The sequence below is a fragment of the Quercus suber genome, unplaced genomic scaffold, assembly GCF_002906115.3.
Source record: "Quercus suber isolate HL8 unplaced genomic scaffold, Cork oak 2.0 scaffold_11, whole genome shotgun sequence".
Classification (NCBI taxonomy): domain Eukaryota; kingdom Viridiplantae; phylum Streptophyta; class Magnoliopsida; order Fagales; family Fagaceae; genus Quercus; species Quercus suber.
Window position 1 is genome coordinate 1,145,590 of NW_027069477.1, and position 23,925 is coordinate 1,169,514.

At 33.8% G+C, this 23,925-nt stretch overlaps 1 long non-coding RNA gene across 1 annotated transcript; it reads left to right on the forward strand.

Moving 5' to 3' along the window:
- The first annotated feature begins 136 nt into the window (after positions 1–136).
- On the forward strand, positions 137–1,212 carry LOC136069921 (uncharacterized). Its single transcript, XR_010631125.1, has 2 exons — positions 137–293; positions 841–1,212. It is a non-coding gene; the product is annotated as an uncharacterized LOC136069921 (long non-coding RNA).
- The last annotated feature ends 22,713 nt before the right edge of the window (positions 1,213–23,925 follow it).

The following is a 23,925-nucleotide window of genomic DNA, read 5'->3' on the forward strand; positions in this document are numbered from 1 at the left end:
ATTAAATATGTGAGTTAACTTTGATAGATAGAAAAAAAATTAAATACTTGAATTGATTATGACATTCATCTGTTCGGCTTTTAAATGTTAATTAAGTAACATGTTGATGCACTTCCCTAATTGTCTACATGAACATAAACAGTTTAGGGTTCTTGTTATCATCATTTCTCAATTGTTCAGACCTTATCAATTAATGTTTTTGGCAAACTTGAATTTCTTGCAGTTGTAAACTTGAAGATTGTCTTTCTGCCCCTGTTGACATTTGAAATAGCAATTCTGATTGATAATATCAGGTAATGAGCATTTTTTTAAAGATGTTAAGCCGATGCCTCAACGTTCATTTTCTATAATAATGGTGCAATTCACTCTACAAGAAATTTTGGAACAGAATCCTGATTAACTCCGCAGACACAACCATAGCTACTGCCACAGGGTAAAGGATATATTAACAGGAAGAAGTGATTACCCAACACTTCCATTGAGGAATTCATGCATTTTGTCAACTCTTGCCCTTCCTTATGGTCCAACTACTCACCAAAGTACATTTTCCATGTCTTCCCTTTCTGTTATCAAGCCTTAATCCTGGTCCTTTTTTTTTTGGTGATTACACTTTCACACAGTACGTCTTCAAACCATGACCTTACCCTCCCCTTTGCTCTTACAAGGGGAGGAAGTCCCATTTGAGCTAGAGTCCATTGGTCTTAAACTCTAGTGTAAGAATTTTATTGCTTAATTCAAATTTAAAAGGTTATGTTAATACGTTTATTCAATTTTTAATTCATTTTGTAAATTGTTGATAAGTAAAATAACCCTGAGTAATTGGTTTGTCTTTTAATATAGGATGTGTAGGGCTTTAATGCCTGGAGATGAAGAAAGCATGAGTGACGAAGCAATATGGGAGACCCTTCCTGTACGTTCTGTAATTATTTTCTCAATTAAATAAATTTTTTGATGACATTTTTTACTGTAATTTACCTGGATGATCACTTATGTAGGTGACAATGCTTAGGCCTGTAGAATTCCCTCATTTCTGATTCTCCCATTATAAATTCTGCATTTTGATTAAGCCATAGATAACATATATAGTAGCTGTCTAACCAAGCTTGCAAACTATTGACTTAGCCCTTTGCCTTTCAATCTTGTAATTGCGCAGTTAAAATGATAGAAAAAGTTTGCTAGAGGACCATGATAGCCCTCATAAATTGGAACAATCTTGCACATGTCTCTCTTATGTACTTTATTAATTAATAGATCCTTGTAGGCATTTGCAGTGGATGTGCTTGTGCTTCAATTTTTGCAAGTTTCAAAATAAAATTGCAAGGGATGGAGTGATAAGATGACATAGATCTAGTTAGAGGTGTCCATACCTTCCCTGCTGGTGCCTCATAAGTCTAACTTGCATCTCCTTCTCTCTCTCTCTCTCTCTCTCTGAAGGTTGGTAATTTTATTCCACATTATGGGATACTTATTCCACCATCAACCCCTCCACTTGGGGATTAGATAATCCTGTTATAGCAGGATTATAATCCACATCAAACATTCTGTCCTGTCTGATGCATTGTATTGGAAACCAAATTGGATTGTCTTTATACTATTGACGGTGCAACCATTGCATGGCTAGAGAAAAAAAATACCCTCTTTGGCAGCATAAGATTAAGGCAAAGCTCAAGGAGGGGGTGGTTAATAAAGTTATTAATATATATATATATATATATATATATTTGTTTTGTTTTTGTTTTTCTAGATTCAAGGGTATTTATGTACTTTTGTAACTGTTGGTCCTGGGTCTTTGAGTTTTATTTTATTAATAGGTGAGTTTTTTTTTTTTTTAAAATTTAATTTAATTTAATTTTATATATATTTTTTGTTACCAGGGGTTGTCATAGAATTGGAAAAGTGATGTGTGATGCAGAAGTGGCAAGAAGCAGAACACATCTACTTCTAGAAAGCAAGAAACAAAACACGTTTGCTTCTGAAAATAACCTCGAATATACGAGGGTTCCTTGAATCCACAAGGAGAAATGGTCTAGAATCCACCAGAAAATTAAAAGACAAAATTTTGGATTTTATTGATTGAATAATTGTTAAAAAATCTGTATAGACTTAGGGGCCTATTTAAGAGCTCTGTAAAACTTGACAAACAAGAAAATATATTTTAAAGTAACTCCTAATTAATACCTAACCATAATATGAACCAAATTTGACCTAAAAAGCAGTAAAAGCACCTAAAAACAAGGAAATAAATCACCTAAATCTAAAATAACGTTTTTTTACATAAAAATATTAAAATTAAATTGTAGATTTTGTCCTACATCAGACCCTTCCACTTGAAACATACTCGTCCTCGAGTTCATCTTCGAAATCTAAAATCTTCCGCTCCAAATAAACAAATACTTGGAATTCTTGAGCCCCTTGATTTTCTTTCCATACTTGCAACTCATTAATGGAATAAACAAATCAACTTGAATTTCTTTTTCCTTAGTCTTCAAATATTTGTAGAGATTTACCAAATAGGAGCTGACAATTGAATCAAATCTATCAACCCCAATAAAATCAATAAACTTCGGTGTATTGCTTACCACCAAAATAAAGGATCTTGAGATTAACAATCATATGGTTTGATTTCATTGAGATCCTTGAAACTTTCCTCTTCAATTTCTTCCTCAATGGTCTCTATCATCTCGACTTCAAGATCTTCCTCTATAATAGGATCTTCATTATTCTCCTCCACAATAATCTTGATTTGAGGATCTTCTTCCATAACAAGAATTTCTTCAGAAATCTCTATATTTTGTTCTTTGACTTCTACATAATCTTCAAGAACAATATTTTCTTCAACATGCAATTCCTCTCTTATTGGTGGAATATATGGCTCTTCAAAATAATTAAAGTATGAACTTGGCCAATAATAATCTTGTTTTTTATACTACAAAATTTAATCACAATCCAATAAATAAAATCTGATAGCAAGCATCTTTTTTATCCTTGGCCATGAACGAAATTTGTCTTCACCTTGTCGGATTCTATCAGATTGTACTCTTTCCCACCAACATAAGGCATACTTACTAAGTTTATACAAAGCAAGTCCAACTTTTCTCTCATAACAAACATTCTCATAGTCAAATAAATCCTCTAGATCAAGTAACCAATCAAGAAAATCTTCTTTTAATAAAATAACCATTAAAACTTACAATTCTCTCATAAGGCCTATATGAGATTTCTTACGAATAGGTTGCGCGTAAGTTATGTCTCTGTAACAGTTATCCCTATTGTTTCCATGCTCCAACGATGGCATCCTAACAAAGATATTTTAGAGTGCTAGCTGTACGTCACGTAATGCTTTCTAAGTTTTCTGTCACCGGAATTGCTACTATCTCATACATCAGCCACCAGACTAGGATAAATCAAGGCTCTGATACCAACTAATGCAGGAGGTAGAAGTGTCAAGAAGTAGAACATGTCTACTTTTAGAAAACAAGAAACAAAACACGCTTGCTTTTGAAATTAACTGAGAATCCATGAGGGTTCTTTGAATCTACAAGGGTCCTTGAATCCATGAGGAGAAAGGGTCCAGAATCCACCAGAAAATAGAAAGACAAAAGTCTGAATTTTATTAATTGAATAATTGTTAAAAAACGTGTAGAGACTTAGGGCCTATTTAAGGGCTCCGTAAAACTTTTTATTTTTTTATTTTTTATTTATATGTGAAGAGCTCTATAAAACTTGATAGACAAGAAATTATATTCTAAAATAACTCCTAATTAATACCTAACCATAATAGGAATCAAATTTGACCCAAAAAGCACTAAAAGCACCTAAACAAGGAAATAAATCACCTAAATCTAAAATAACATTTTTTTTTACATAAAAATATTAAAATTCAATAATTACAAAAATTAAATTGTAGATTCTGTCCTACATTAGAAAGTCTATTAGCAACAAAATCAGGTATTTTGAGTGGCTTATCTTCAACAAAGGTTAGCTATAGTGGATATAATAAATCTTCAGAGATAAGAGTTCTAATTTTTGTATGTTTTCAATTAGGTGATGATTTTGGCTTGGTTTCTGTGTATGTTTGTGTTGGTTGTGTGATATTTGAAATGGGATGACGTATTCTCTCTTTACGTGGGTAGGATGATATATGTGGATTTAGTCTATAATAAGGCATGACAATTGCTTGACAAATGTTCTCTTAGAAAGAAACTGGTTGCTGTCTATCATATGGCTTAAACTGTACTATTTGAAGAAGGCAAGTCAAAAATCGTACTTAATTGGTAGATGTATCGCAATTGTATTTGATCCATATACTAAAGAGGAATAAGATAGACTATAGGATTCCTCAAAAAAGATAGACTATAGGAATTTTTAGCATAATATGTATGCGGCCAACTCCTTTTTTATTTTATTTTATTTTATTTATATATATATATATATATATTTACAGTTTATGTTCTTATTTGGGGTGTTTTTTTTGTTCACAGGAGATTGTCATAAAATTTGGAAATTCTGTTGCCAATGAACTGAGGCTTTTTAACTACTTCTTGCCTTTCCAGAAGTCAGTTCTTTTTATTGTTTATGTTTTTATTATTATTGGTCAATTATATGATAAGTTGTTGATATTCTATTTATTAGAGCTTTTAATGATTTCATTTTAACGGTAGTCACAATTCTACCAGAACTTTCTATTTTCCTGTCAATAAATTTTCAAGTGATTAAAAAATATGGCAAGTACTTAGTTGTGATATTGCATAGTAACTGCTTATTTTCTTAACAAATGTCAGTATTTTTTTTTTTTTTTTAAATTTTATTATTATTATTATTATTATTATTATGTTTTGATCACAAAAATATGGTTAGTATTTTGCCCCGATAATGCATTAATAATTTCTTTTTCTCTTAACAAAGGTCAGCTACTGTTTTACTGATAAGTGATAATGTCCTTATTATTACTGGTAAATTATACAACTGATTGTTAATATGCTTTTCGTTAGAGCTTTTAACGTTTTCATTTTTATGGTAGTCACAAACTACTAGAACTTTGTATATTTCCAGTCAATAAATTTTCTAGTGATTAACAAATATGGTGAGTACTTAGTGGTAATATTGTGTTAATGGTTCAATAATACAATTATATTACTTGAGATAGCTATGGATGAAGCACGAGCTAGAAGGTCAAAAAGAAGTTTGATTTTATATAAGAAAAGAGTTGGCCGAACTCAAGTTGAGATGTGTACTAGAAGTGAAGTGGATGCTGGCAATCTATTTTATGTTCCTATTTTGTATGGTCCTGGTACCTTTACCCTTCAAAGTGAAACCAACAATAGAAATCTATTTGAGGTCCCTATTTCGTATGGTTCTGGTATCTATACCTTTCAAAGTCATGATAAAAATGGTGCTACTAAGAGTTTGAAATTGGGAAAAACAGTGGGATTTACCAACAAACAGTTAGTAAGGCTCTTATTATTGGATGTGATTTTGATTTTGGGAATGTGGAAAATACATTGGTGCTATCTCAATTGAATGATGAAATTCTCCAAAGATGTGACAAAGAAGTTATAGATGACAACTTATGTAGATGTTCCTGTGGATGTGATGCTAGAAGAGGTGGAAACTGATTTAATTCCAAATAATGCAAACACTATCTTTGGGAGCACTTCATAGAATCCAGTACTATATCAGGTTAGAATTCTGTTATACTAATGATATGCAGTGGTTGTTTGGAATCTCTGCCTTTGCACTACTAATAATGCTAAATTCAGCAGATCATCTTCCTAATAAGCATTTGATCCACATGATAAGGTCTGCGAAGTTAAGCAACTCTACAGGTAATGAATGGAATAGAACTTAATTTTTCCCTTTTAAATTTCTTTTGCGAACATGCCTTTTATAAATATATGTATGGACATCCAAATTAAAATACATGCACATGAATGTTTGAAAAACAATCGAAATCCAGTTTGTTTTGATTTAGTAATTGTTCATATCTATCTATTAAATTGTGTTGAGTTCTAAAGATTTAGGATTAAATATTTAGAATCATATTTTATTTGTGTTGGCAAACCGAGAACAAAACATGTCTAGTATATTTGCTAAGCAATGCTTAAAGGTGTAGGTTTCAAGCTTCAAGTTTGAGTTGACCACAGAAAAGGGATGTCACATTTTGCCAAGCTCAACTGATCGAGAATTAGGCTCAATCGATCAAGAATCGTAGAAATCAGACTTTGCAGAATGTTTAAACAAGGCCCGAGGCCGTAAAAATGTTTGGGGTTTCATTCTAACTTGTCCACATATAAAAGGGAAACCCTAGTTATGTTTTTCAAACTTTGTGAGATCTGAGAGGTTTTGTACCTTCTAACTACACAAGAATCTACTGAAGGAAGATCTACAATTAGGTGGTGGTAGAACCTAGTTGCTGCTATGAGATCATTACTGATGGTGATCTGAAACCTTTGAGTGGGATCTCAAGGTCACAATTGAGGGTGCTTGTGTTGCTATAAATCCAATGAGAGGATTTCATGGATTCGAAACTTGTACGTGATCGTGTCAATAAGTTACTACATGAGGTAGCAATAGATTTAGGGTTAAATTTGATTGTAAAAATTTCGATTATCTTATAGTGGATTTGTTTTACCTTGAGGATAGCTAGATCAAATCCTCCCCAAGTTTTTACCTTGAAACAGTTTGTTTCGTTGATTTTCTTGAGTCATCATATCGAGCTGTTATTTACTTTTCCGCTACTGTGTATGATATGATATATGCTTGTTTAGCCTAGATTTGAACAATAAACCTAATAATCAATTTGGTTAATTAATTAGGTTAAACAATTTAGTTCAAGGGGTCTAAACGAACAAACAAATTGTAGAGCTAAACACGCCCCCTTTTTTTCAATAATTATAACCAAACCCCTTAAAACAAAAATGAAGCCTTTCCCCCAATATTTTTTACATTTAGGCATGATTGTATTGAGCCACATAATGCAGTTATACTGCCCAACAGAATGCTAATAATTATAATTTGCTAAGGCCCAACCAAATTGAGCAGCTACAAGGAAAAATAATCATATAAGAATGGTGAGTTTCCTAAAGATGCTTTGAAAAAAATTCCCCTCACCTTCATCCTTAGAAATTTGCATCATAGTGGAAATTCAGTACGTATGATATAATTTCTACAAAAGGCATATATAATAATAGTACATAAGTATTAAATTTGAACTCATAAGTAATTTAAGCTAGATGTTTACTCTCTGAGTAGTTATTGGAACCTATTTGCCTCTCAAAGACCCTGAAATAGTATAGCAGGTGGAGTCCAAACAACAATTCTGGTGTAATGAAAAAGGCAAAAAATGATGCAATTAACTTCCAAATGCGAAGCTTCCCAAAAATATCCTGCCATTAAGATAAAATGATTTACACAAATGCTTACTCATAGTAAAGTTGAGTTCAGGGCTCCTTTCAAGAGGAGGAGAAAAAAAAAATGTAAACATATTTGACTTTAAGGTTACTAACATTCACATATACAGTGCTCCATTACAAGTGCATATTTAATGTGGCTCACTAGAAAAACAGTCTACACATGAAATATAATGTTTAGGGAGTTACTACAAGGGAAGATATTTTACAGGAAAGCTTTGGAAATTCCTCTTCAAATATTGTATATTTCTTTTTGTTTATTCATGTATCTATCTATCTCTTACATAAAAACCTTTTCATGAATAAGAGAATATCTGGAAAATAATCTCCTATGGCAAACCATGCCATGGGGAATACGAAAACATCAATTATAAGTTGTGAGGGATCAGATGTAAAAATTTGTATATGAACAAAAGCAAACTTATTATTGCATTTTAGATAAATCATACACTACACATATACTCTTTCTTGAGTTTGTAATTTATGAATAAATATGACTCTTTTACATAACCAGAAATTCACTAATGTCATGTTGTTTCAGAAACTTTTCCAGTTTCTTGTGACAAGGCAACTACAAGAAAATGCATGCATGGGACGTCATGCATACATGTCTAACTATGCCAGTTACAGTATAGACGTATGTATGTAGTATAGATATTCCTGTATATGTAATTTGACTTATAAGTATCCACAACAATGGAGCTATTTTTTTAGCTATTTGGCACTACAAAAGCTATTTTATTTATTTATCTTCTCATTTTACAAAACATCCAGCATCAGTAGATCTATCTTAGCTTTCAACATAATAAAATAATATAAACGTCACAATAAAATAATATATCTACTACAATAAAATAATACATCCTATTACCAAAAAAAAAAACATCACAAACCGATCAATGGCACAATCTACAACCATTGCCAACCAAGAACAACCACCCACAACCACTGCCAAAAATCCAAATTAGCCAAAAACCACCACACAAATCACCACCAACACAGCCACACCACCATTGACCCACAAAACCTAGCCACCATGAAACCCAACCAAACCACCACCACGAAACCCAGAGAATCCCACGAAATCCAGCCACAACACCAAAGCCGAATACCTTTGCCTCGTTTCTACCTTGATCAGTCTCACGGAGCTTTTGAGTTTGATGAAGGCGGTGCCAGTGGAGCTTGGATCGACGATGAAGCTTGGGTTGGCAATGGAGCTTGGATCGGTGGTGAGATGGAGGACTAGGCTTGTTGGCGTTGGGTGAGTGGTGAGATGGAGGACTGGGCAAGATGGGTCGGCAGCGTGGGACAGCGACGTGGGGGAGATGGGTCTCCAGAGACAAACCTAGCACAAACCGGAGACAAACCCAAAACAGATCAGCGATAAAGATGAAGATCCAACAGAACATATGAAGATCCAATAGAGAGGAGATGAGGGAGAGAGGAAAAAAAATGAGAAGGAAAAAAGGAAGAAAGAAGAGGAGCCGAAGAGAGAGAAAAAGAAAGAAAAGAGAAAATATTTTTTTAATGAGAGAAGAGAGAGAAGTTTAATAAAATATTATTATTATTTTTAGCTTCTTGCTATAGTGCAGAGCCATAAATGGCTGTGCACTATAGCAAAAAGCTAAAATTTTTTAATTATAGCACCATTACTGCAACCTGCATTTTAAGTATTAGAGCATCCACAATAGTGGTGCTACTTTATGGCTGTGCACTGTAGTAAGAGGCTAAAATTTTTAAATTATAGCACCATTACTGCAGCATGCATTTTAAGTATTAGAACATCCACAATAGTGGTGCTAAATAGCTATATTGCTATTTTTAGCACCACTAATACTTAAAATGCATGTTGCAGCAATGGTGCTATAGCTAAAAATGTTTAGCTTCTTGCTACAGTGCACTGTAGCAATGGCTGTGCATTATAGCAAGAAGCTAAATTTTTTTTTTTTTTTTTTATTATTAAACTTCTCTCCCTTCATGATGGCTAGGTTTTGTGGGTTAGAGGTGGTGTGGTTGTGTTAGTGGTGATTTGTGTGGTGGTTTTTGGCTAATTTGGATTTTTGGTAGTGGTTGGGGATGGTTGTTCTTGGTTGGCAGTGGTTGTGGATTGTGCCATTGATCGGTTTGTGATGTTTTTTTTGGTAATGGGGTGTATTATTTTATTATAGTAGATATATTATTTTATTGTGATGTTTATATTATTTTATTGTGTTGAAAACTAAAATAGATCCACTACTGTTGGATGTTTTGTAAAATTAGTAGGTAAAATAGATAAAGTAGTTTTTTGTAGTGCCAAATAGCTAAAAATATAGCTCCACTGCTGTGGAGCTATATTGCTAAAAATAGGCTTATAGCTATTTAGCACAACTATTGTGGATGCTCTAAACCACCGAGCAGCAGTGTTTTTATTTACCAACCATGAAGTACAATAGTCATCCCTTTGAAGAAAAAGAAAGCATCTATTTTATCATTGAACGAGCTCCATCGAATTTCAAGCCATTACATTTCAAATTCTATCAGGGCAAGGAAAAATGAACAAGAAGAAAGTCAAACATATGGAACTTGGGCGAATACCACAAGGGCTATCATAATCGCTACATTACTAACATTTGAAAACTCCCAAATGAACATTGCCTAATCTGACTCCAATCAAAAAATTATCATATTGTCCGAGATCTTCATTAATCTAAAATATGACAAGCAGAATAGTAAGGGCATATTATAAGAAGCGTTAGTAATTGTTTAGATTTATCTATTTAATTGTAGAGCTAAACAAGCTGGTTCCAATAACTACCAATTAAATATTTGACATTCTAACTAAAACTTGATTTTGTTCTAGATTCTTTAAATTTAAATAAAGCCTGCGAAAGAAATTATTTATGCTCTTTTTTTAAATTGCTTCCTCTCATTAGTTGCTAATTACATTGGTTGTGCTCACTGTTAGTTCTGTACCATTTTCTTTTAACTAGCCTCCTTCTCATACCACATCTCTTGATTGATAGATTTATTTACTCAGCAGGATACACAAACTAAAGTTCCTACTTCGAATGTCCACTTGAGTAAGTTCCATTTTATTGATTATTTTCAAATCCTTTGAAATTTATATTTGAGATTGTTGTTCGCGCTAACTCCCATTCAATATTGCTGCTTCTAACCGGTAAATTTACTGAACCATGGAATTTTGGCAAGCCAACGCAAACATGTGAGAGTTGTGGGGCTATTCTATGGTGTGTAGAGAGGAATGTCAAGTCAAGAAGACCATCACAACCAAAGTTTTCTTTGTGCTGTTCAGAAGGACTAATTTATTTACCTTTGTTAAAACGTGCACCTCCAGTTCATGAAGAATTACTGAATTACAGTGGCCCTTCATTTGTGCATTTCCATGACAATCATCGGCGATATAATGCAATGTTTGCAATAACGTCAATGGGTGGGAAAGTTGACAAAACTTTAAATGATGGAAATGGTTCTTGAACGGTTTTAGACTCCTTAAAACAATCAGTTTAACCTAGTTAATTAGCCAAGTGACTAACTTAGTCAATTTAAGCAATTCTAGGTTATCACAAACATACAATCATATCAAAAGTATAAAGCAGCGGAAATATAAAAGACACAATGATATGATCACCCAGGAAACCACACGGTAAAAACCTAGGAAGGATTTGACCTAGCTATCCTCATGGTAAACCTAAATCCACTATGCGAAAGAATCGAAGTTCATACAAAAGGACTTACAAGCTCCCCGCTTGACTTCCTAATGCTACCCACCAGTAGAACTTACTAACATGACCACGTGCAAGCTCCAAATCCACGAACTCCTTCTTTCTTGGATTCTCCAATCAACTACAAGCACCCACGCTTGATATTCTTTAAGCTTCTATGGTAGCAACCGAGTTGATCATCAAGATGTTGAAGTAATATCTACCTTGAAAACCCTAAGCTTTGTGTAAAGGAAAGCTTCTCTAGATCTCACAAGAGATTTACACAAAACAACAAAGTATGAGCAACAACTCCACTGGAGCAACTCTCAAAACGTGGCTAGGGTTTTTCTTTATATACCTAGGGTAAAAACAGAAAACCCAAAACGTTTAATGAGTTAGGGCTGAGCTAGAAAATTCTGTAGAAAAAAATTCTACCCGAAATTCGATCGATCGAGTCTTTCTTTCGATCGATCGAGCCAAGCCGAAATGCACCAATGCATCTGCAGCCTCTCGATTCCAACTTTACATGAAAGACCCAACTTTGAGCAAGCCTAAACAAGACTAAACAACCTGTTTTGATCATGGTTTGCCAACAATACAAATTAGAGTTCTAAATACATAAAATCCTAAATCTTTAGAACCTAACAAACTCCCCTTTTGGCAATCCGTGACAAAACACAAATGCTAAGCTCAAAGTTTACAATTTAAAAAGCCCTTTACAAAAATAATGCTCATAAAACCAAAATTCAATCCTAACTAATATCCATCAGTTACAAGTGTAGAAGCAGCTCAATTGAATCAACCTGTTTATTCCTGAAATACTCAACAAACGCATAAACGCATGTATGACAGAAAATAGTATATAAACAGGTATAATATTCTTGTATGATTCACACAACACACAATAAAGACATATATCAAATGAATAACTCATAGAATATAAATCAATAAACAGTGAATCCAAAGCAACAAGAATCACAACGAAAACATGTATATCAATCAATGTTACTCCCCCTAACATGAATATCCAAAAAAAAAAAAAAATGATATACAAGGTGAAGCGCCTAAATACAATCTAACAAATCCACAAGCTCTTCAAAACAATAAAAACTCCCCCTAACTACAAAACTCCTATACAAACTCTACTCCCCCTTTTCGTGATGGAATGCCAAAGGGTAATCACAATCCATCATCAAAAGGAGGTGGTGAGGGTGAACGAAGATGTGCCAGATCAGCTCGCAACGCACGGATCTCGTTAAGCAAGTCCACCAAAATTTGACTATGAGCCGCCTGAACGGTCATGACAGTCTCCAAAGTACGACGGATATCAAAGTCATCCGATGGAGGTGGAGGAACAGCAGCAGCAACAGCATCATCAACAGGATTAGGAACATCCTCACCAGAAGGACCTGTAGAAGAAGAGGGAGGAGGTGCGAACCCAGAAGGTGTAGACCGAGGGTGTTTAGAGCTAGCTCGAAGGTGAGCAGCCCTCTGTCTAAGAAAAGACGAACCTATAGGACCAATGACATGCATAGACTCAGAGGAAGGAAAACCACTAAGATCAAGATAAAGAAGAATCCTATGGATAAAAATAGGATGAACAAGGGCATGAGAAGAAGATGAACTCCGATACACTTCATTCAAAGAACGAAGGAACAAATGGGAAAAACTAATAGGAGCATCAGTAACTAGAGCGTACAAAAATACACACCTCTCGAGAGGAATGGTATGCATATGAGAAAGGGGCCAAAAGCAGTGACACACTATCCTAAAGAAAATATAGTGTAGCTTAGAAAGCTCAGCAGTAGTGATCCTAGGATCAAAACCCGTTGGATAGATGACCTAGTGATGTAAGACATGACATCACTCAAAACTGGAGACTCATCATAAGGGTAGACAGGGTGCTGGACCAAAGGTACCCCTAGAGCGTCAACCACTACTGTAGGAGTAATAGTGTACTCTACGCCTCGTATCCAACTCTTGACTAAAGTGTTGGAATCATAGACGCGGATCGAGATGTTCGAGTAGAACTCTCGAATCAAGGTAGCAGGTGGAGAAGGATTAGAAATATCCACCTAGGGTAGCCAGCCCTTACGCTCTAAGTTTGCCCTAATGGCAGGATCCAACTCATCTAGAATGACAGACTGCTCAGACCAAATCTTACACTTAAGGTTCAGCTGCTCAAAGATCTCCTGGTTTTTCTCACGAGAAAATTTCTCACGGTCAAAGGATGAAGGGGAAGGAGTAGGTGAAAGAACAGACCTATGAGCCCTAGTTTTCCTAGGCATGACGGTAAGGAAAGGACAGAGACACAAGAGAAAAACAAAAGAGAAACAAATAAAAACCAAGGGCAAACTGCAAGTTAGCACCAAAAAAATATAGAAAAAAAACTATATGATGCATGAACAGTTAAAATGCCATGATGCATGTACTAATGCAGTAAACAAAGTTCAATTGCACAAAATTGGCTGAGTATAGAGTTTCTAACCAAAAACCCAAAAATTTGAAAACCACTTGTAAAATTTTGAAGCACATTGATGAATTAAGCATTACAAAATACAATACATAGATTATAATGCCTAATTACATCCAATCAACAAGCCAATTTCATCAATTACAACCTAATTGAACAAAATCCCCAATTCGGAACAATTATAAACCCTAGAATTTTCAATTTTCTACAAAACCCAAAATTGATCAAATTAAACTATCAAGAACATGTTCATAGCTTGTCCCCATAAAAACCCATTGATCAATTTCACAAAATTGGGCTTGAAATATCAAAAATCCCAAAAAGAGAGAGGTCCAAAAATATGAGGTAAAATGCATGAAAAATGCATGAATAATGCAAATAAACTCAAAAATGAGGGACAAAAGAGACTTACCGGCTTGAGGAAAGAGAAATCTTGCAAAAATTTTGGAGGAAAACGACAAAAAATTCGCTGTAGATCGTTGCTTAGTTGGAGAGAGAAAATGAGGTTTGAAAAACTTTTGAAAAAGATGATGAATCAGTCAAAGAGTACTGTTTAAAAAAAAACCTGATTCACGACTTTTGATTGATCGAAAATTACATTCGATCAATCAAATCACTTCAAAAGTTTTAAAAAGAATTTTAAATATTTTCGATCGATCGAAAAACAGAATGGATCGATCGAAACAGGCAGCGAATCACAGTATTTTGAGAAAAATTCCAGTTTTGAAAAATCCAAATCAATTTTTGAAAATAACTCCTCAAAGCATTAAAATCAATGAAACACAATGCATGAGTATGAGAAGAAATGGAATGCTTTTTCAAAAAACCCAAATTTGCAATCCCAGTTTCTCCAAGGTAAAGTTTCAGCCAGTTCTTCCTCTAAATTCATAAGCAAAAAAATGTTTTGCATAATACTCAAGGTATTTTTCAAACTTGGTTAGTCAGAGCAAAGACACGCACAATAACATGTACAGTGTTTAGCAAAGAGTAACTTGTGTAGTGTGTGCAAACTAGCAAAAGCTTGAGATACATGTGAGGTGATATGTGAATAGAAATCAATCACAAAATCTACAAAATTCGTCACACAGAATTTAAAAATTTAAAAGAGACTATCACCTAAAGAGTTACATCCTATAACTCCCACATCTCCTAGAATAAAAGTTTGCAATCATGTAAGTTTCTTGAATTTTTGCCTCATAATTATGTGAGATGGCATCAAGCCTAATAATACACACCAATTTTAATTATGTGAGATGGCATCAAGCCTAATAGTACACACCAATTTTAAGCATTAAGCAATTAAGCCGAGGCATCACCTTATGTTCTTTTTGTGCATGTGCTACACTTTCTCGAGCACAAAATCTTATGATATGCACTAAAGTGTTCATGATTGGCTAGTGAACAATGGTGAGATAGTTATTTATACCTTTCTCAAAAGGATCAAGTCCGATAGTCAAATAACATGTGACTTCAAGATCAAGACAAAGTGATCAAAAACCATAAATATCTTTCTCACACAACATGCACTACAAAGTTTCAACTAGTCAAGTGCAATAAATAAGCTCATCAATGCTAAACAAGGTACATAAGACATGTTATGTGTAAATAAATTGACCAACTTTGTTTTCAAAAACCAAGAAACATAGTGCCATAACATATTTTGCTTTTCTCTTTTTTCTTTTTTTTCTTTTTTTTAATTAAAAGAGAAAATAAATAAATCCTAGAATGAAATGCATGAATGTAATGCAATGCAAGTCCTAGAACAAAGAAAATAGAAAAAACCAAATAACAATGGTCACAAAGGAATGAGCAATGAAGCACAAGTACCAAGAAAGCCACAAGAGACTAGGGACATCGAAGCACACCAATCACTTGATGAAGGGTTTCAAACTTACTTCCATCAAGTGGTTTGGTAAAGATGTCAGCATTTTGACGATCAGTAGGGATATACTCAAGAACAACAGTTTTCTTTTCAACCAAGTCCCTAATGAAGTGATATCTAAGTTCAATGTGCTTGATCTTAAAGTGTTGAACAGGATTCTTAGATATATCTATAGCACTAGAATTATCACAATAGACAACCATGGTGTCTTGAGGAATCCCATAATCACTCAACAGCTTTTTCATCCAAAGGAGCTGAGAACAGCAACTCCCAACAGCAATATATTCTGCCTCAGCAGTGGATAAAGAAACAGAATTTTGCTTCTTACTCATCCAAGCCACAAGATTGGCTCCTACATAAAAACACCCCCCCAGTAGTGCTTTTTCTGTCATTAGCATTCCCAGCCCAATCAGAATAAAAAAACCTAGCAAGAGACAAATTAGATTCCTTGCTATAAAATAATCCATAATCACAGGTTCCACTTACATATTTTATAATTCTCTTAACAGCGTTTAAATGAGAAACCTTAGGATTAGACTAAAATCTAGAGCAAACACCAACACTATAAGATATATCAAGCCTACTAGTAGTCAAGTACAAACATCCAATCATGCTTCTATACAAAGTAACATCAACAGACTCACCGGAGGGATCAATTGTTAATTTTGCATCAAACTTTTCTAGGTTCTCTCTATCATGTAGAATGTAACAGTCACTGCCAAATATCCTAAAATATTTGACAACAGGCTTCTTCCCTCTCTAGAGTTCGTAGGGAGTTTTCTTTGAGTCAGGTCTGAAATACACGCAGTTGAGGGTATGACAAGCAGTGTTGACAGCTTCACCCCAAAAAGATTTTGGTAACTTTTTGTTGTGTAACATAACCCGTGCCATCTCCTGTACAATCCTGTTTTTCCTTTCCACAATCCCATTTTGTTGAGATGTCTTGGGTGAAGAGAACTCTTGATGAGTGCCTTGATTATTGCAGAAAATAGCCAGCTTGGTATTCTCAAATTCTCTTCCATGATCACTTCTTATTCTGGCTATTACAGTATCTTTCTCAACCTGCAATTTCTTGCACAGATGTATCATCTTCTCAGGAGCTTCAGCTTTATCTTTCAAAAACACAACCCAAGTATATCTAGTAAAGTCATCCACAACAACTAGAATATACTTCTTTCCACCCAAACTTTGAACTCTGGCAGGACCCATGAGATCAATGTGCAGTAACTCTAGAGGTCTTGAGGTTTGAACACTAGTCACAGACGGATGCTTGGATTTCACTTGTTTACCTATCTGACATGGTCCACAAATGCACTTATCTATTTTTTCAAACTTAGGTAAACCAATAACTGCCTCACATTTATAAATCTTCTCTAACTGCTTATGACTGACATGTCCCAAACGTTGATGCCACAAATCAACTTGATCTATCTTTGCACTAAAGCACTTGTTGCTAACACTAGGTGTTATCCCATAACAGTTGTCAGCTGTCCTTACACCAACACACATACAGTCACCTCCTTCATCAAGTATCTCACATTCATACTTGGTGAAAAGAACATTTAATCTGTTGTCACAAATCTCGCTTATGCTGAGTAAATTTGCCTTCAATCCATCAACATACCAAACATCTTCAAACACCGGCAATCCTGGAATGTCCACAGATCCAATGCCTCTGATCACAGATTTTCTTCCATCTTCAAAAGTGATTGTCCCAATCTTTCCTTCAAAGAGAGTTTTGAATAACCCTTTGTTTCCTGTCATATGCTTGGAACAACCATTATCCAAATACCAAAGACAAGAATCATGTGCCTTTAAGGCGGTTAAAGCAGTATAGCATAAATAGTTCTTATCACATGTGATTATGCCAAGATACTCAAGGAAAGTTTTAACAAAGACAACAAGAGGCAAAGACAATAAGTAGACAAGTTGACATATAAGCAAGATGATTTTCCAAGAATCCATAACAACAGGGGTTAAGAATCAGCTCAGAGATCAAAAAATCTCTAACAAGAGAGCTACCCGCTCTGATACCACTTGAACGGTTTTAGACCCCTTAAAACAATCAGTTTAACCTAGTTAATTAGCCAAGTGATTAACTTAGTCAATTTAAGTAATTCTAGGTTATCACAAACATACAGTCATATCAAAAGTATAAAGCAGCGAAAATATAAAAGACACAATGATATGATCACCCAGGAAACCACACGGTAAAAACTTGGGGAGGATTTGACCTAGCTATCCTCAAGGTAAACCTGAATTCACTATGCGAAAGAATCGAAGTTCATACAAAAGGACTTACAAGCTTCCCGCTTGACTTCTTAATGCTACCCACCAGTAGAACTTACTGACACGACCACGTGCGAGCTCTGAATCCACGGGCTCCTTTTTTCTTGGATTCTCCAATCAGCTACAAACACCCACGCTTAATATTCTTTAAGCTTCTATGGTAGTAAACGAGTTGATCATCAAGATGTTGAAGTAATCTCTACCTTGAAAACCCTAAGCTTTGTGTAAAGGAAACCTCCTCTAAATCTCACAAGAGATTTACACAAAACAGCAAAGTATGAGCAACAACTCAACTGGAGCAACTCTCAAAACGTAGCTAGGGTTTTTCTTTATATACCTAAGGTAAAAACAGAAAACCCAAAACGTTTAATGAGTTAGGGCTGAGTTGAAAAATTCTGCAAAAAAACATTCTGCCCGAGATTCAATCAATTGAGTCTTTCTTTCGATCGATTGAGCCAGGCCGAAATGCACCAATGCATCTGCAGCCTTTCGATTCCAACTTTACATGAAAGACCCAATTTTGAGCAAGCCTAAACAAGACTAAACAACCTGTTTTGATCATGGTTGGCCAACAATACAAATTAGAGTTCTAAATACATAAAATCCTAAATCTTTAGAACCTAACATTTCTTATATCTTCAGGTTAAATGGACATAATCATCATCAGATTGGCTTTTTGTTACCACGTAGCTAGGGTTTTTCTTTATATACCTAAGGTAAAAACAGAAAACCCAAAACGTTTAATGAGTGAGGGCTGAGTTGAAAAATTCTGCAAAAAAACATTCTGCCTGAGATTCAATCAATTGTGTCTTTCTTTCGATCGATCGAGCCAGGCCGAAATGCACCAATGCATCTGCAGCCTTCCGATTCCAATTTTACATGAAAGACCCAGCTTTGAGCAAGCCTAAACAAGACTAAACAACCTGTTTTGATCATGATTTGCCAACAATACAAATTAGAGTTCTAAATACATAAAATCCTAAATCTTTAGAACCTAACATTTCTTATATCTTCAGGTTAAATGGACATAATCATCATCAGATTGGCTTTTTGTTACCAGTTGATGGATCAGAACCAAAATTTGCTCAACTTTACATATTTGATACAGAGAATGAAGTGCAGCATAGGATAAGGTCGGTTTCATCTGATAAAGAAAAGGATGGCATTGATCCCAAAATTGTTAACTCTCTAATACATATGCTTGATGAAAACAATGCTTTGGTTAAGGTTTTCAGAATGGCCAGGGGTCGCTACACTTAATATAATACTGCAGATATGAGATTGCGTCTCATCAATTGCTGTACCAATCATTCTTCACAGTATAATCTACCTATTGCCTCAGAAGTTGCTGGTCTTATTATGGTGATTTTGACCCTAATAATGGGTATCGTGATATTATTGTTGAGGATCATGATAGTGGGCTCCAACGTATAAGTGAAATTCATCCAGCTTTTATGGCTATGCAATATCATCTGCTTTTCCCTTATGGTGAGGATGAATTCTCTCTTGGTATACCAAAAAGATCAAGAGGCTCCACACATGAAAGTGAAAATTCAACTCTCACGATGAGAGAATATTATGCATTCTGTATCCAACAACGACTTAGTGAAGGCAACGCAATAATTTCTGGTGGTAGACCTTTTTAGCAATATATTGTTGACGCGTATTTTTGTATTGAAGGAATTCGTTTGTGGTGGGAAAAAAAAAAAAAAAAAAAAAAAAAAACTACCTAAAAGCTGAGAAATACAGTGGCCTTAAAGATGCAGTACAATGGGGAGACACAACTTGAGCATCTTTTGGTAAAGGAATAGTTTTACCATCTTCTTTCACTAGTGGCCCAAGATACATGATTCATAAGACATGGCAAAACGGGTCAAAACTTTCTGACCTGACCTGAAAAATACCTAAACCGAACCCGATTTTTTTGACCTGAAACAAAAACGGGTTAACCCGTGACCTGAACCCGTGAACCAAACTCGAACCCGAACTATTTTTTAAAACTTTTTTTTTTTTTTGGTAAAAAATATATATATATATATATTGGTTTAATTGTTTGTTGTGAGTTTTAAGGAAATAATTGAGACTTTACATAGCTGCATGCAAATTAATTGAAAGATGAATGATTGAGCATTCTGTAATGAGTAAAAAAATTTAGATATCTGATAGGCCAAGAATGTATTAACCCCTTGTGATGAATTAACAAATTAATTAGCCAAGTTAATTAATTAATTCAATTAGCATGCAATATGCATGGTAGCACAAATAAATCACCAAATAACTAAATGTAGCGGAAATTAAATTGACACGGTGATTTGTTTACAAATGGGAAAAACCTACACGGCAAAAACCTTATAGGGTGATTTTAAGGTTACTGCTCCTGAGAATTCACTATTATCACAACAAGTGGTTACAAGTAAAGGAATCCCAGTACCTTATACCAACCTACAGTTGAACCCTTACCCCAATACTTAATTGGACTTATTCTGTAGTGACAATCTCTTCCTTTTAATGCACGGATCCCAGTACATGACTAATCAATTTGATGCGTGGATCTAGGTACACGGCTTACTCACCAACTTGAGAAAGATGTTGGCTGGAAAGTTCTTAAATTCATCACACGATGAAGATCACGAAGCTCCTTAATTACAAAACCCTACGGTGTACAAATACATCAGTTTCTTCAAGAGAAAGAGGAAGTAGGGCATATGTCCGATTCACAATATGCTTGGAAAAAACTTTTGCATTGAGTTGCATCCATTGTGACGGCTTTTAAAAAAATCCTTATATATGTTTAGGGTTGTGAGAATAGAAAGCCCAAACATCTATTCACGTATTGGATTAAAATCAACTCTAAAAAACTGAATTTCATAAACCTCGATGGATAGCTTATCTGTCGAGATAGCTGTCGAGCATCGGGCTTTAGCAGTTTTTTAAACCTCGATAGATACTCGTTGTCGAGCTTTAAAAACCAGCACTTCTTCACTTGAATCTTGGATAGATTTGCATAGCTTTAGCACTTGAACTTGAAACCTTGTTTCTTGAAGTATTAAACACATCCTATAGATCTACCCACTTACAAGTAAAATGCGTTTTGTCAAAAGATTAGCCAATTCTATATTGACATATTTTCCTAACATTAAATCACATATGTCCTAACAATATCAAATAGCAAAGTATATGCCAAGATAATCTAGTTACAATAGAATTAAAAATGTATATTTAAAATTTTAGACATGTGTGAGAAATATTCACAAGTGTGAAAATAGTGAAGGCAAAGTATCAAATTAGCATAAATTATGAATGCTTAGACCTATTTTTTAATAATTTATGTCCAAAATAAACAGCTTTTCAAAATAAATTATGATATTTCCTATAGTGAGTATTGTTTAACAATGATATGATATTTATAAAAGAGACCATGTATAAATAAGTAAACATTCAAGCTTTAATGTATATCTCAAATTGAAATAAAGTGCCAACCACAATTGATAATAGATTATAAAATTAATTTTCAAGATTGTAAATTTCTTATATGTTTTTATTCTTTGTCAAATGAGTTATCCAATAAGTCATTTGTAATTTTGTTTTATATTTTGAGATGTTGAAATTGTGTAGAAATAAAACTTGTGTATTTGCTTTACTTATCTTTGTGTATTTTGTTTTAGATAGCAATGTTAGCATTTGTATAATTTTAAAATTATTGAATAAGTATTAATAAGTTTAACTGAGTTCATTCTTGATATAAGCGGTGAATTCAAAGTAATACATTTTACATCAAGTAATTTGTTGCATAACTTTCTGAATGGCAAATACATGTTGTTTTCTTTATTAAAAAAAAAGAAATTCATGTGAAAGATACTGGTCAACTCGACTTAACCCAACCTGTAACTCGATTGACCCAAACCCATTTTTAATCTGCTTAAAATGACCCGTTTTGATCCGCAACCCATTTGACCCTTTACCCAATTGACCTAACCGGACCCAACCCGACCTGCCCATTTTGCCATGTCTATTCATAACTATCAAGATGCCATGGCAATATGTCGGTGGGCAGGCTATCCAAACCTCTTCCTTACTTTTACATGCAATCCTAAATGGCCAGAAATAGTTTCTTTCTTAGAATTGATTCCTGGTAAAAAACCAGAAGATCGACCAGACATTGTTGCAAGAGATTTTAAAATAAAATTGGATGCACTTTTGCAAGACATAAAGAAAGGAGAACATTTTGGCAAAGTACTTGCAGGTAATACGAACTGAAGATGCATTTTTTCCCTGAATAATTATCATGATTTTTTGAAACATGCTTGCTCATTATTTATTTTAATTTCTCCCGTCATTTATATTCTATGCGGTTGTATACACAATTTAAATAATATATATATATATATATATTAATGTCCCTTTATATATTTTAAATAATAAAATACAATATTCTTCTCATTTTTTCCGGAAATACTTTGAAGTGAAAATGGGTACTGAAATTATGATTTCCGTTGGTTTAGGGAAATTGGAAGTGATTTTCCGGAAAATTTTATTTTCTGGAACAGCCAAACACGCGAAAACGTGGAAAACCATTTCCGAAAATCATTTACTCCCATTCAAACGCAGCTAATTACAAATTTGGGGTGGGGTAGGGACGTCGGTAGGGGTAGCATAGGTTTTATAAAATAAACCTCAAAAAAAAAAAAAAAAAAAATCACAGACCACTACATTATTAGTTTATTTTATTTACATACTTAAATTTTCTCTTTCAATTTCTTTGTTTCTTTACACATATGGAGATATAAAATTCTATATAGTATATAATATCCTAGATGTCAACAAATTAAAAAAAAAAAATATATATATATATATATATAATTTCATAAATTTTCAATCATAGTTGTTAGTACTAGTTGCTTAACTCAATAGATAGTTTCCCTACACACAAACTTTTTTTTAAAAAAAATTTCTAGTCTATTATAATCTAATAGATAGAGTTTCTTTTGTTCTAAATATTTTATTATTAAAAATGTCTACAAGAAAATGTACATATAGANTAAACCTCGATAGATACTCGTTGTCGAGCTTTAAAAACCAGCACTTCTTCACTTGAATCTTGGATAGATTTGCATAGCTTTAGCACTTGAACTTGAAACCTTGTTTCTTGAAGTATTAAACACATCCTATAGATCTACCCACTTACAAGTAAAATGCGTTTTGTCAAAAGATTAGCCAATTCTATATTGACATATTTTCCTAACATTAAATCACATATGTCCTAACAATATCAAATAGCAAAGTATATGCCAAGATAATCTAGTTACAATAGAATTAAAAATGTATATTTAAAATTTTAGACATGTGTGAGAAATATTCACAAGTGTGAAAATAGTGAAGGCAAAGTATCAAATTAGCATAAATTATGAATGCTTAGACCTATTTTTTAATAATTTATGTCCAAAATAAACAGCTTTTCAAAATAAATTATGATATTTCCTATAGTGAGTATTGTTTAACAATGATATGATATTTATAAAAGAGACCATGTATAAATAAGTAAACATTCAAGCTTTAATGTATATCTCAAATTGAAATAAAGTGCCAACCACAATTGATAATAGATTATAAAATTAATTTTCAAGATTGTAAATTTCTTATATGTTTTTATTCTTTGTCAAATGAGTTATCCAATAAGTCATTTGTAATTTTGTTTTATATTTTGAGATGTTGAAATTGTGTAGAAATAAAACTTGTGTATTTGCTTTACTTATCTTTGTGTATTTTGTTTTAGATAGCAATGTTAGCATTTGTATAATTTTAAAATTATTGAATAAGTATTAATAAGTTTAACTGAGTTCATTCTTGATATAAGCGGTGAATTCAAAGTAATACATTTTACATCAAGTAATTTGTTGCATAACTTTCTGAATGGCAAATACATGTTGTTTTCTTTATTAAAAAAAAAGAAATTCATGTGAAAGATACTGGTCAACTCGACTTAACCCAACCTGTAACTCGATTGACCCAAACCCATTTTTAATCTGCTTAAAATGACCCGTTTTGATCCGCAACCCATTTGACCCTTTACCCAATTGACCTAACCGGACCCAACCCGACCTGCCCATTTTGCCATGTCTATTCATAACTATCAAGATGCCATGGCAATATGTCGGTGGGCAGGCTATCCAA